The sequence below is a fragment of the Poecilia mexicana genome, unplaced genomic scaffold, assembly GCF_051168715.1.
Source record: "Poecilia mexicana isolate PSO_F unplaced genomic scaffold, ASM5116871v1 scaffold_18, whole genome shotgun sequence".
NCBI classification, from domain to species: Eukaryota; Metazoa; Chordata; class Actinopteri; order Cyprinodontiformes; family Poeciliidae; genus Poecilia; species Poecilia mexicana.
This window is the reverse complement of record NW_028263387.1, coordinates 27,210,710-27,222,738: the sequence shown is the minus strand read 5'-3', so window position 1 is coordinate 27,222,738 and position 12,029 is coordinate 27,210,710. Positions and strand designations below refer to the sequence as shown.

At 37.9% G+C, this 12,029-nt stretch overlaps 1 protein-coding gene and 1 long non-coding RNA gene across 2 annotated transcripts in view; one reads left to right on the top strand and one right to left on the bottom strand.

Moving 5' to 3' along the window:
* LOC106906657 (putative high affinity immunoglobulin gamma Fc receptor IB) overlaps positions 1-12,029 on the top strand; it is a 75,624-nt gene that overhangs the window by 50,527 nt on the left and 13,068 nt on the right. The window lies entirely within an intron of this gene.
* LOC148154409 (uncharacterized) lies at positions 7,482-9,143 on the bottom strand. The gene is made up of 2 exons (XR_015766103.1): positions 8,766-9,143; positions 7,482-8,528 (listed from the first exon to the last, which is right to left on the bottom strand). It is a non-coding gene; the product is annotated as an uncharacterized LOC148154409 (long non-coding RNA).

The following is a 12,029-nucleotide window of genomic DNA, read 5'->3' as shown; positions in this document are numbered from 1 at the left end:
TGGATTTTTCGTGGCTGTCCAAAAGCCCTGGACATTTCTTCCAATTGTTAATGCCCATCTTCACAAAGCAGTCATCTCCACATTTAGAAAATGAGACGAGCCGTTTCACAGCGGCAAGTCTGCACACTTTGCAGAAAGCTCACTTCTTACTGACGGACAACATTAACCATTCTCTGCCTCTGTACCATTCAGTGTTGAAACATTGGTCTCTCTGCCCAAATGTTCTGACTGTCTCAGAAGGTCCTGTATCTGTGTTTGATGGTGTTGCTGACGTCGGGGATTTCAGTGATAAAAAGTGGAAGTTCAATTTTGTCTGATTGTATTTTATTTTATTTTTGTTCAGTTCGTCTGTCATCTCTGCACTTGTATCTTGTTAGCTAGCTTTGTTGTTGGAATTCTCAAATGAACAAAATACAATGTGATTGGTTGTACTGTCCATTGTTCGTGGATGCCATTGATGGAATTGTTACTTTGATCTTAAAATAAAATAGTTCTTGATATTTAATTGGTTTATGTCATTTATAATGAGTGCACAGTGGGTTTAACTCTGACTGTCAAATGCACTGCGGTTAAAGAGATTTGGTGGAAAATAATCAAAAAAATGGTTAAAAGTGGGGAAAATTCACAAGACACGCTTTACCCAGAGCACTTGGAGGACGGAATAGAGTTTATTCCATTTTCAAAACTGGAGTCTGGAAAAATGTAAAAGACGGATAAATGCCGGCAGCAGACCTCATGAACTGCTGAATTCAGAGATTGACGCCGGTATTAAAGCATCATGTTTGTGTGAAGGTTTTGTCATTATTTCATCATCAACTTAATGGTTAAAAATCAATGCGTCAAGCTTGGTCCAAAACTATAGATGGTGTGTGTCTACAGTTTATTTGTACAGCATTAACTTTTCAGGCATGAGGTACAAATATTCATACACAGCCTGACATACGTGATCAAAACATACTTAAGTAATTGCTCACCTGCTTATTGCAAGTGCAAAATACGCACAATATGCCGAAGATGGGTAGATATGTCAAAAGCCACGATTGGTCCAACATTTGGAAGCTTAAAAAATATAATAAAATGGATGTCAAATATCCTCCAGCAATGCCAATTTAGAGCAGCAGGACAACCTAACGGTTCCATCATCATGTTACGGCGCAGCAGCTCTGCACCATCTGGATGCTGTGGGTCTGAAGTCAAAAGGAGCAGATTATATTTGCTGCTTGTTCCACAGATTGTGAGGGAAAAAGATGATCTGAGTGGAACAGAAAACCAGCCAGACTGCTGACAATATATTTGCATTAAAAACAAAATGAAAAACACCATGAATAAACTTTAATGTGCCTGTTATTTAGCAAAAAAATTAATTTCAACAGAGCCAAAATGATCTGCTCTGGCAAAGTGTGGGTCAGCATTTGGTCCGACCCGTAAACGGACATGTGGGTCCAAATGTCTCTTTTTTGTTTTTTCTTTCATCCCAATGCAGTTAGAAAGAAAACATCGTCACAGTTCTATAAATATAGAAATCTAATTTAATCTTTAAGCAGAACTGGTTCAGGCCTGGACCGGATCAGAGCCAAAACAGTTTTTCAGGTGTCAGCTCGGTTCCTGGTCCCAACCCGACCCGAAGCTGCTGCATGTGGTGAACCTTTGGGTGACCGTTATGATCTGGAGCCTTTTGGTCCAGATCTCAGTGCTGCAGGTTCTATCTGTGCCTCTGTCTGCATAGAAACACAGAGAGGTGTCAGTCACAGACTGTCAGAGTTACATGCAGCCTGTGGAAATGTCTGGTGGGACCAGCGGACGGGCAGGGCCGTAAAGTGGGGGGGACAATGGCCCCCTGACCCCACCTGTTCCGGCACCTATGCTAATAATGAATGATAAAGTGGTACTTAAATGTTGTATCACTTTTCCTACAATTGTAGTGGAAATTTTCACTTTTGAGTGTGTTCACACTGTAATCTGTTGTTAGCGATGCAGTTGGTGTTATTTAACTTACTTTAGTTGCTGCGGTGCTCAGAGCAGCTCAGCTCTGAGCGCTGGCTTTAGAGTCAGTAAGGTCCGCTGCCTGTCTGCAGCTCCCGTTGCGTCACTGGTAAAACTTCAGCTCGTAGCTGAGCTTGAGTTTGAAGTTGCATCGCTTCATTTAGCACCAAAAGACGAAATGGGGATCTGCTCCACGGTGGAGCCTCAACCCACGCAGGAATCCGCTGCTGATGAATGGCGGCTGATCCGGTCGTTCTGATTTGATCACAGTCACGTCATTCCAGGTCAAATTTAGATTTTTCCTGCATACTTTACAAAATGCCTTCCGGTCATTCCTAGTCTTTGAATCTCGGACCATCGAGCCAAAGTTGTGAAAACGTATATTTTCCCATGGCGAAGCGCAAAATGACTAGTTAGTCTCAACACGTTAGGCGGCTCCAACACTGCGCATCCATCAGTGACAGCTCAGGTCCTGCCAGTACGGTAGTTATTTTTTATACAGATTTTAGTCAAACGAACTTAAAACAATAAGTGAGCGTCAATGGAAAATGAAAAATATTTTTGAAGGGATGAAGAAAATTTACTACGTTTTATTGGCCTTAATTTGAGGTAATTTATTACCTTTCACTACCGCGTAGAAACCCTGAGTACACAAATAGATGCAGGCACATAAAGAAAAAAGGTGAAGGAAATATTGGTGGGACTGTCCCCTTCAGGCCAGAGTTGGTGAGGACATGTCCACACCAGTCCTTCAGGAAGTTACGCCTATACAAGGCATCGTTTAGTAAAATATCAGTACGTAATTTTAGTTTAAGACATCAACTTCTTACTTATGCTTATAAACTTTAAAATAAAACTAAGTTATTCAATATTACATCTTAATTTAATGACAGTTTTGTTTTTATGCTGTCAGTCAAAATGACAGACAACAAAAAAGTCTCTGGTATCACCAGCAGAGCCGACCTTTCTGATAACTCATGAACATAGTTTGTATTTAAGGTAAAAGGAATCAAATTCAATTGATATTAATTATAAAGGTTAAAGGTCATGATCAATCAAACACTGTCTAGATATGTGACCTTTAACCTCTAGTCTGATGTGACTGAAGATCATCATCATCTGATCTGGATCAGAACCAGGAAGCTGCTGGTTCTGATCCAGAGACAAACACTCACCTGGAGGAGGAGGAGGAGGAGGAGGAGGAGGAGGAGGAGGAGGAGGAGGAGGAGAAACCTGGAGGCTGATGGTGCTGATCAGTTTCTCTCCATGATTTTCTTTAACGACTCGACACTCATACGTTCCACTGATGTCAGTCGTTGGGTTCTTCAGAATCAAAGACGCGTCTCCTTTCCTTATCTCACCAACCAGCAGATCAACCCGGTCCTTGTAAGATGGATGCTGGTTTTCTGGATCAAACTGAAAATTTCTGTACGTGAGGACAGATTCTGGACCCAGATCAGTTCTCCTCCACTCTATGACTCTGATCTGCCCCTGGTCAGGATCTTTACATGGCAGAATGAGGTAATTTCCAGGTTCAGCTGTCTTTATGAAGTTGTTCTGATCTGAAGGAGAGAAAACAGAGCAGAGAGGTCAGAGGTCAAAGTGGACTTTAACTAGACAGTGATCAGTGCAGGTCTCTGTGATGAAGACTCATCAGTTTCTGCTGCTGGAACAACAAACTCAGATCCATCAATATGAAGATATTCATCTAACAGAAGAAACATCAGGGTCAAAGGTCAAAGTCGGTATAAATACTGAGAAAAGAAAAAGATGTTTTCATGAAGACAATTTTAAATAATTTTAAAAATATGGTTAAAAAAACATAATCTCTGCAGGATTCTTTTTGTTGCCTTCCTCGCAGCATAATTTTTAGAAAAATCATTTGATCAAAACATCCATAAAAGCTTCATGAAAATCCAGCCACCAGTTAATATTTCACCTGCTTATTAAAGGAACTGAATAAATAGAAGATCTGAAACAAGCAGAGCCTCTGAGGTTTATTGATGATCTGAGCTGGATAATATGACATATTTAATTTCCCTTTGAAATTAATAATTTCTCAACTGAATTTAATCTCCAACATTCTCATTGCCCCATTTCCACTGGCTCTAATGGTCCCGGCTCCACTCCACTTATCCAGGTACGTTACCCCCCTTCAAATGAGATGAGCTACTGTTACTGTTGATATTATGACTAGTGTTGTTTCTGAATTTTTAATTAAAAAATAATTTATTGACGCACATCACTGAATGAGAAAGAGATTTATTCATTTCTCAGGAAGCAAAAATAGCATGAGAATAAAAGCTACGTACAGCTACTTTTAAAAAAAATTAAGAAAAAGCAACCGAAATTGAACCTAAATTAGATTCGCCCAACTTCAGCCGATCAGAATGACTAGAAATTTCAGTTCAAATTTTAATTAACTGTAAAAAAAAAAAAACAGGAACCAATCAGAAACAGCGAGCAATCTACCGTTCACATATTATTAATTTCTAGTAAAGCTCCAGAGGTGTTGGCAGCACTTCCTTTAAAGATGCATCTCCTACGACCTGGTTAAAGCTGCTGTCTTACAGGTTATGAATTGGTCCCAGAAGCTTATAGACAGAAGTTTAGACAGCAAAAAATCTGTTGGACAAACACATGTTGAGTTTGCCAGAGAGAAAGGCCTTCTCTTTGATAAGTGGTGCGCCGCATCCAAGGTCAACGATTATGACACTTTGAGTCAGCTAATATTGTTGTAAGTCTTTAAAAAGTGCATCCCTGACTGGGTGGTGTTGTATTTAAATGAACAGAAGGTGACCACTCGTTCGTCTGCTGCTGTTCTTGCTGATGAGTATGTGCTTACCCGTATGTCATCTTTCATTATTAATGAAAAGTCACATGTTAGCTCTGTGCTACAGTCTCAACTGGTTAAACCCACAGTTCCAAAGGAAAGCTGTGAGTGTTTCTATTGTCACAAACCTGGACATGTCATCACTGATTGTTTAGCTTTAAAACGTAAATCACAGCAAAATTCTGAACAAAGTAAAGGTGTTGGTTTTGTGAAAACAGAACCCCAAAATAGGAGCACTGGTTGTAGTTACAAATTACCTGATCCTTGTTTTGAACCATTCATTTTGGTGGCTTGGTCTCACTGACACCTGATCCCTTTGATTTAAAGCCAGTACGCATCTTAAGAGACGCTGGAGGCTCACACACAGTCAGTCATTCTCACCTGAGTGCGCGTGTGGTTACAACTTTGTCCTGAGGGGGATAGAGATGGGCTACGCTCCAAGACCAGTCCACAGAGTTTACGTAAAATCAAAACGTGTCACTGGATTTTTCCCAGTTGCTCTCTGCCCAGATCTACCCATAGATGGTGTACCACCCACGACCTGCACCCAAACCTAATGGTGTTTGTGCTCGAGTTGCAGTTGTAATCTGCACAAAATAATCAGCCTGTATTTTATTTTGGCGGGTCAAATGATGGCACACTTTAAGTTCCAGGTCACAGGTGAATTCGGATCTCCTGCATTGCTGTTGCTGATGTCACTGTGGCTAGCTGCTTGTGCTTGGCGTCTTCCAAACTTATGGAAGAATACAGCTGGATCGAGCCCTATTAACACAGCCGATCGATTATATTGGGTGTTTTCTGGCAACCGCTTGACGGCGAGTTGTTTGTTTTATGTACTTTGTTTTTTTTAATAATAGAAATGTGGTGGCGACACGCCCACTCAATCTATGTATTGGTGATTCGAAATTGGTCTTATTGATTAAAAGGTCGTTTTCTTTTTGTTAATTTCTTGGCCGAATAGAGGATATATCCTCAAAATATTAAATAGTCCCTTTGATTTTTGTAAATTCATCCTTTTAGGATAGATTTAGTTACTTTTCATTGATTTTGTTGACGGCCTATAGAACTCTGGAATTGGTTAATTTCTTTGGAGTTGCACAACAAAGCAAAAGAAAAAAGGAAAAAATTGTTTATTGAAACAATACTGAAGTCAATTAAGTTTAATTGACTCTTGAAAATGCACTTTAATTTGATCTGTAACATTAATGTGATCTTTAACTTGAAATTCATTTGAATGATTCCTGAGAAATATTTTATGGAATATAGCTATTTTTTTATTTTTTAGTGAATGTTTAGTTATTTTGCATAACTAAACATTGGATAACTGTTTAAATGTGAAGGCTAATTTGTTTTCATTTTTTATTTATGACCTTGTTTAGGTCAGGTTTTTCCCACCCCGTTTCAACCCAGGATGGCGAGCTACCGGATCACCGCAGCTTTGAGGCAGGACTTAATCGAACCAAACTACTTTCTCATTCTGGACCTATTGCCTTGGATCATGGACTAAAAACAGTCGGATTATTGATTGATGGACCATTAATCACCCTGGATTCAAGAACGGACTTAAAATTGGAAAAAAAACTCTTGGTCTCATCAGGGTTTATTGTTTTGTTATTGTTATTTTTTTACTGTAAACTTCCGAGGAAACACACAAAATGTGTAAATCCGTCACAGTTATGACGGATTTAAAAGAAACGTAACATCGATGTGCGCATTACCACAAGGTATGATTTGTTTTGGTCTGTGGACCCCAGACATGGCGTCACAGGATATGACGAAAACGTCATATCCTGTGACGTCAACTCCAAAGCTCTATAGAGCTTTGGAGTTGACGTCACAGGATATGACGTTTTCGTTGCTCGGCGCCATGTCTGGGGTCCACAGACCAAAACAAACTATTCAGAACACCGGTGTTTTCATTGTGTTACCAACCGCAGTAAAGTTGTTTTCAAGTTGGATACTGGATAAACCGAGCTCCACGGAGTAAGAGACGTTCAGCTCAAGGTTGATCCGATTTATGAACGCTAATTTCGGCCAGCTGTTCTTAAGTCTCTCCACAAGCGCTCGGAGTTTCACATTGCTGCTGTCAATTTCCGAACACTCCTGTGCATAAATGCTTTGTCTTGTGACCAACTGATACCAAAAAGTGGACATTCATGCTATTACACGAGGCACACTATCTTCTATTAAAATTTTAAGTCATATTCAATAATTTTAATATTAAATGTTTTCTTCAGTAGCTTCCAAATTGTGTCCCATTAACTCAATCTGCTTGAAATTGTTCTACTAGATTGTATAGAGGCACACTCACCTTTATTACATCTGAACACCTTTTATATATTTTTTAGCTATTTCTGCAGTCAAAATTTTTTATTTTTCTTAGCTTGTAGGTCATGTAACCTATTAACTCAAAATCTGTGTACAATTATTCTATTAAACTATATAGATTAGGCATATTTTTATTCCATTTTGACCCTTTTTTTTTTTTAACCAGAATTATATTTTTAAAAAAAAGAAAATTCATAAAATGTATTACCTCAGATGATCATCACTTGTTACCTGTAATGTTCAATTGCATAAAATTCTAGGCCAGGATCTATGTCATTACATGTTCACTTACCTGAAATATGTTAAATACAACAAATATTTATTAAAGTGTGGTCTATTTCATAAAATTTGTCACCTTTATTGTTTAATTACACATTAAATGTTTAAAGATGGGCTCTTTCATCTGGTTTGTGTCATGATGTGGCGGTGGACACAAATGCAGCAGGCAGTGGACTTACTTTATGTGGATGTAGAAACAAGGCTGATCTAACAATAAGAACTAAGGAACACAGAGCAAGAGAAACTAGAAGATCTAAACAAAGAAATAACCCAACTAGAATGACACAGAAAGATACAGACTCAGACATGGAACAATAACTGAACCTATGGTGATCAAATTAAGAAATAAACATTACTAGAAACCCTGCAGGGAGGCTGAAATAAGAAATAACTAGAAGGATAAAATAGAATAGTCATTAAAGAAGGCTTGACATGGACTCAGACAAACAAGGAAAAGCAATAATATTATTCTAACTACACTAAATACCATGAACCACTTAAGTGAATTGAAACACAAAGTTAATAAAATGAAAAGCAAAACAAACCCAAAAACCCAGTGTCTTGACAGATGTCTGATTATATAATTGTTTCCTTTAATCACATAAAATATTTATTTAAAAATATAATCTCATTACATGTATGTTTATTACTTGAATATTTAAATATCAAATTGTTACTTAAAATGTGATTCTTTTCTTCACGTTTACATGCAACTTGAAGTGCTTGAATCAAACGATTCATGAATGTTTAATACATTAAATTATTAAATGAGAGAACAGCCACTTCCAACTGTATTTCAACACAAATGGTTCCTGTTCCTCTTCAGAGTCTGCAGCCTTGCTGAGCTCCTCTCCTGGGGTTCCTTCCTCCTCAGCCTCTCCAACTTGCTCCTCTTCTGTTGCCTCTGCTACTGTGTTTTCATTATTTATCTCTTCTGGGGTAAATAATGAAATCAGTCTCAGTAACCTGTTGATGGTTTTGCTGTATCTCCTCTTTAATTGACGCCCATGTCGGTCCGATGTTGTGGCGTTTACCTCGCAGTGACCCACATTCAGCACTGGACCCCAGTCAGGATTGAGCTCATCCATTTCATACGTCGGTTTGCCTTTAAGAGGACATATCAGAACACATCGCTATTAAAGCTGTAAATTTGATAACACTAGTAAAATAGTTTACTTCACAATAATGTAATAACCTCGATGTCCACTGACAAAACTCGGACTATGCTACATAAACAATATTAGCCCGAGCTAAACAACAGAAACTGAACGTAAGAACACTCGGACAAAATCATAGAACAACATTATGACACAAAACCAACAAAGCAAATTTAGACACTCACCAGAAAGGAAATGTCTGGAGGAAACTTGTAGGTATCTGGGGATTTTGGAGAACGTGATATCAAGACGTGTCACCGCTGATACCAGGACATTCGTCTTCTTTTCGTTAGCACCGATAGCTTAGCCTCCTCACGTTGTTTCCAAGCAGGATAATAGTGAAACCAAAGTCCGTCTTATATCCTTTTACCGTTTCAGTCGTGTGATCGGACATTACAGACAATAACGTAGCAAGTTCGTACCATAGTTAAATTATTTTAAGTAACTTGGATTGAAAAAATCTGCGAGACTGTTTTTTTTTATACTGCGAGACTGTTGTCTATGGACCCCTAAGATGGCGCTGATACCCCTCCGACTAGAGCAGTGACGTCACGCTCCAAAGCTCTATAGAGGCCCGTTTTCGCCACATAGATCTATCTATCTATCTATCCATCCTTATGGTACAGTACTTTGAAACATAACTTTGCTGCCAAAAAGGGATTTATTTGATTTTGTTGCTAAAGCAGCTGTAACTATATAGATATATATATCTATCTCTCTCTCTCTCTCTCTCTCTCTCTATATATATATATATATATATATATATATATATATATATATATATATATATATATATATATATATATATAATTTCCCTTCTCACCCTCCGTGGGCTATCTCTCTCTCTCTCTCTCTCTCTCTCTCTCTCTCTCTCTCTCTCTCTCTCTCTCTCTCTCTCTTTCATCCTCTGAGCTCGGGTCCTCTACCAGAGGCCTGGGAGCTTCAGGTTCTCCTCCAGTATCTTGGCTGTGCCTAGAACTGCACATTTCTGGACTGAGATGTCTGATGTTGTTCCTGGGATCTGTTTGAGCCACTGCTCCAGTTTGGGGGTGACTGCCCCGAGGGCCCCGATGACCACAGGCACCACTGTGGTCTTCACCTTCCAGGCCTTCTCCAGTTCCTCTCTGAGGCCCTGGTATTTCTCCAGTTTCTCCTTTTTCCTGATGTTGTGGTCACTTGGTATTGCTACATCCACCACAACGGCTTTCCTTATTGAGGATTAGAAAGGTGGCTATACTCTTAAATATCTAAGTAAAGGAAATAACGCACAGAGACGTAGTTCTTGCTGCTAGGCCATAGACGAGCCGGAGATTTATTACACTACCACGGATACCTCATTACAGTTTCTTCAGTTCAATACAAAAATCTTCATCGTCATTGTCTTGTCACAAAAATCTCCCCGAAGTCTTAATCCCGACCTGTTTTATACTTTTCCATCTTCATCAGTGTGTGTTGGAAAGTTTCAACCAATGGCGTGCAACTGTTGTTTTGCAGAAAGATTCTGGCACGCTTTATACTGAGTGTGTATTGGGCGACCTTTAAAATATTTTGGACCTCACGAACTCAACATCTGCTCCATTTCAGAATTGCTGAATAGAACAATTTATCTCAAATTGTTGATTTTATCTTGCACAAACAGACATCCTTTCCAGTAAATTCTGGCTCCATTTGCGCTTTGCACGCAAATGGAAGGAAGAATTCGGTCAGGTTGACCTAGTGCGAAGCCAAGGTCTTCACCGAGGCGCCAGTGTCTTTTTTCCGCCAAACAACTCCTTAGATAGTATTTCCGCTCTTACATCCTCTGTTCTTTATCCACCACAATGTCCGGTTGGTTCTCCATTACCATCTTGTCTGTCTGGATCTGGAAGTCCCACAGGATCTTAGCTCGGTCATTTTCCACCACGTTGTGGTGGATGTAGCAATACTAAGTGACTACTCTCAGAAAAAACATATGCTTTGCGGTATGTCAACTCTGTTACAGACATTATAGACAGTGAGTGAAAAAAACAATAAATTCTATCAGACTAAAATATTTTTATTCCATGACACCAAGTGTCCTACTACCCAAATACTTTAAATGGAGATGTTTTACTTAAAAATACATTTTAAAAAATTAAAACATACTCAACTTTTCACAGAGTTATTCGCATAGGGTCAAACGTTTTTCATTAAAACTCATTGAAAACCATCATTCTTTTAGAAATAAAATTGGTCAGTAATACTAAATCACAGCAGAAGTCAACCAACAATGTATATGTTGCTCTGGACAACAGTTTTCCTTTTTGTTTTTGTGAAAGTATGTCATAAACATGTCAACTCTGTTACCTAACAGAGTTGGTGTTAGTAACAGAATTGACAGGACCAGAATAATTTAGAACTGAAAACTTACCATCAACTCTGTTATCCTGTTTGGTAACAGAGTTGATCATTTCAAACATTTTTATTAAAAACTCCACTTATGAGTAGAAATTCTGAAAATACATGACACCAATGAGATAATGGTTTAAAAACCATTAAATAAACTTGTCTCTGATCAAAAATCTGTGGTATTTTTCTCATGATACTTTGGTAACAAGATTGACGTTGAAAACGATAACACCTGGTGATTGTGATTTTTAGACTAAAATATTTCCCAGAGAATGGCACATAGACCTCTCTGTGTTTGAGGTCTTACAGGAAAAGTAAATGACTTAATTTTATGCAGTTTATAAAGCCGTAGAAGGCAATTTCCCAGATTTACAGGGACAAAACCATATGGTAACAGAGTTAGCAGAAAATTCTTGGACACAGATTTTTTAAGGGTATAAAAATTTAAGGGTATTTTGAGTTAATTTAATGTGATGTTGTTATTAAATTGACCATTTAGGCAGTTTAAAAAAAAGACAGAAAAAACAAATTCACCAAAGAAAAATAATAAAACAGGTTTTTGCATCATTTTTCAGGTTAATAAAAAAGACAGTACCCAACTCGGACAACAAGAAGTCTTGGTTTTTCAGCTACATAAAACAATTTTAAATGTATTTACTTAAATGTTTTTACTTGTTAAATATTATGATCCATTAAAATGAGTAATAAATTACTAAAACATTTAAAAATTGAAATATTTTAATATACCAGACCAAAAATAATGACTCTGGACATCAAATGTATCTGCAATTATAGAATCACTCACATACATAAAAAAATTATCAAATTCTATGAAATAACTTAGTTTTCTTTAAAATTAAATAATTACTTGCATAAGCTTATGTAACCAGGGTAAATTTTTCCGTTTCTTTTAGATTCACTTTTATTTATTTTATTAATTTAAAGATTTACTTAAAAAGTGCTCCTTTCCTTAATTTCTTTTAAGCACAAAAATAAACCAAACAAGTTGAACCTCAACTTGTGATCACATGTAGCATGTTCATATCCTGCTCATGAGCTTCATCTAAAGAAAAGAAAAAGAA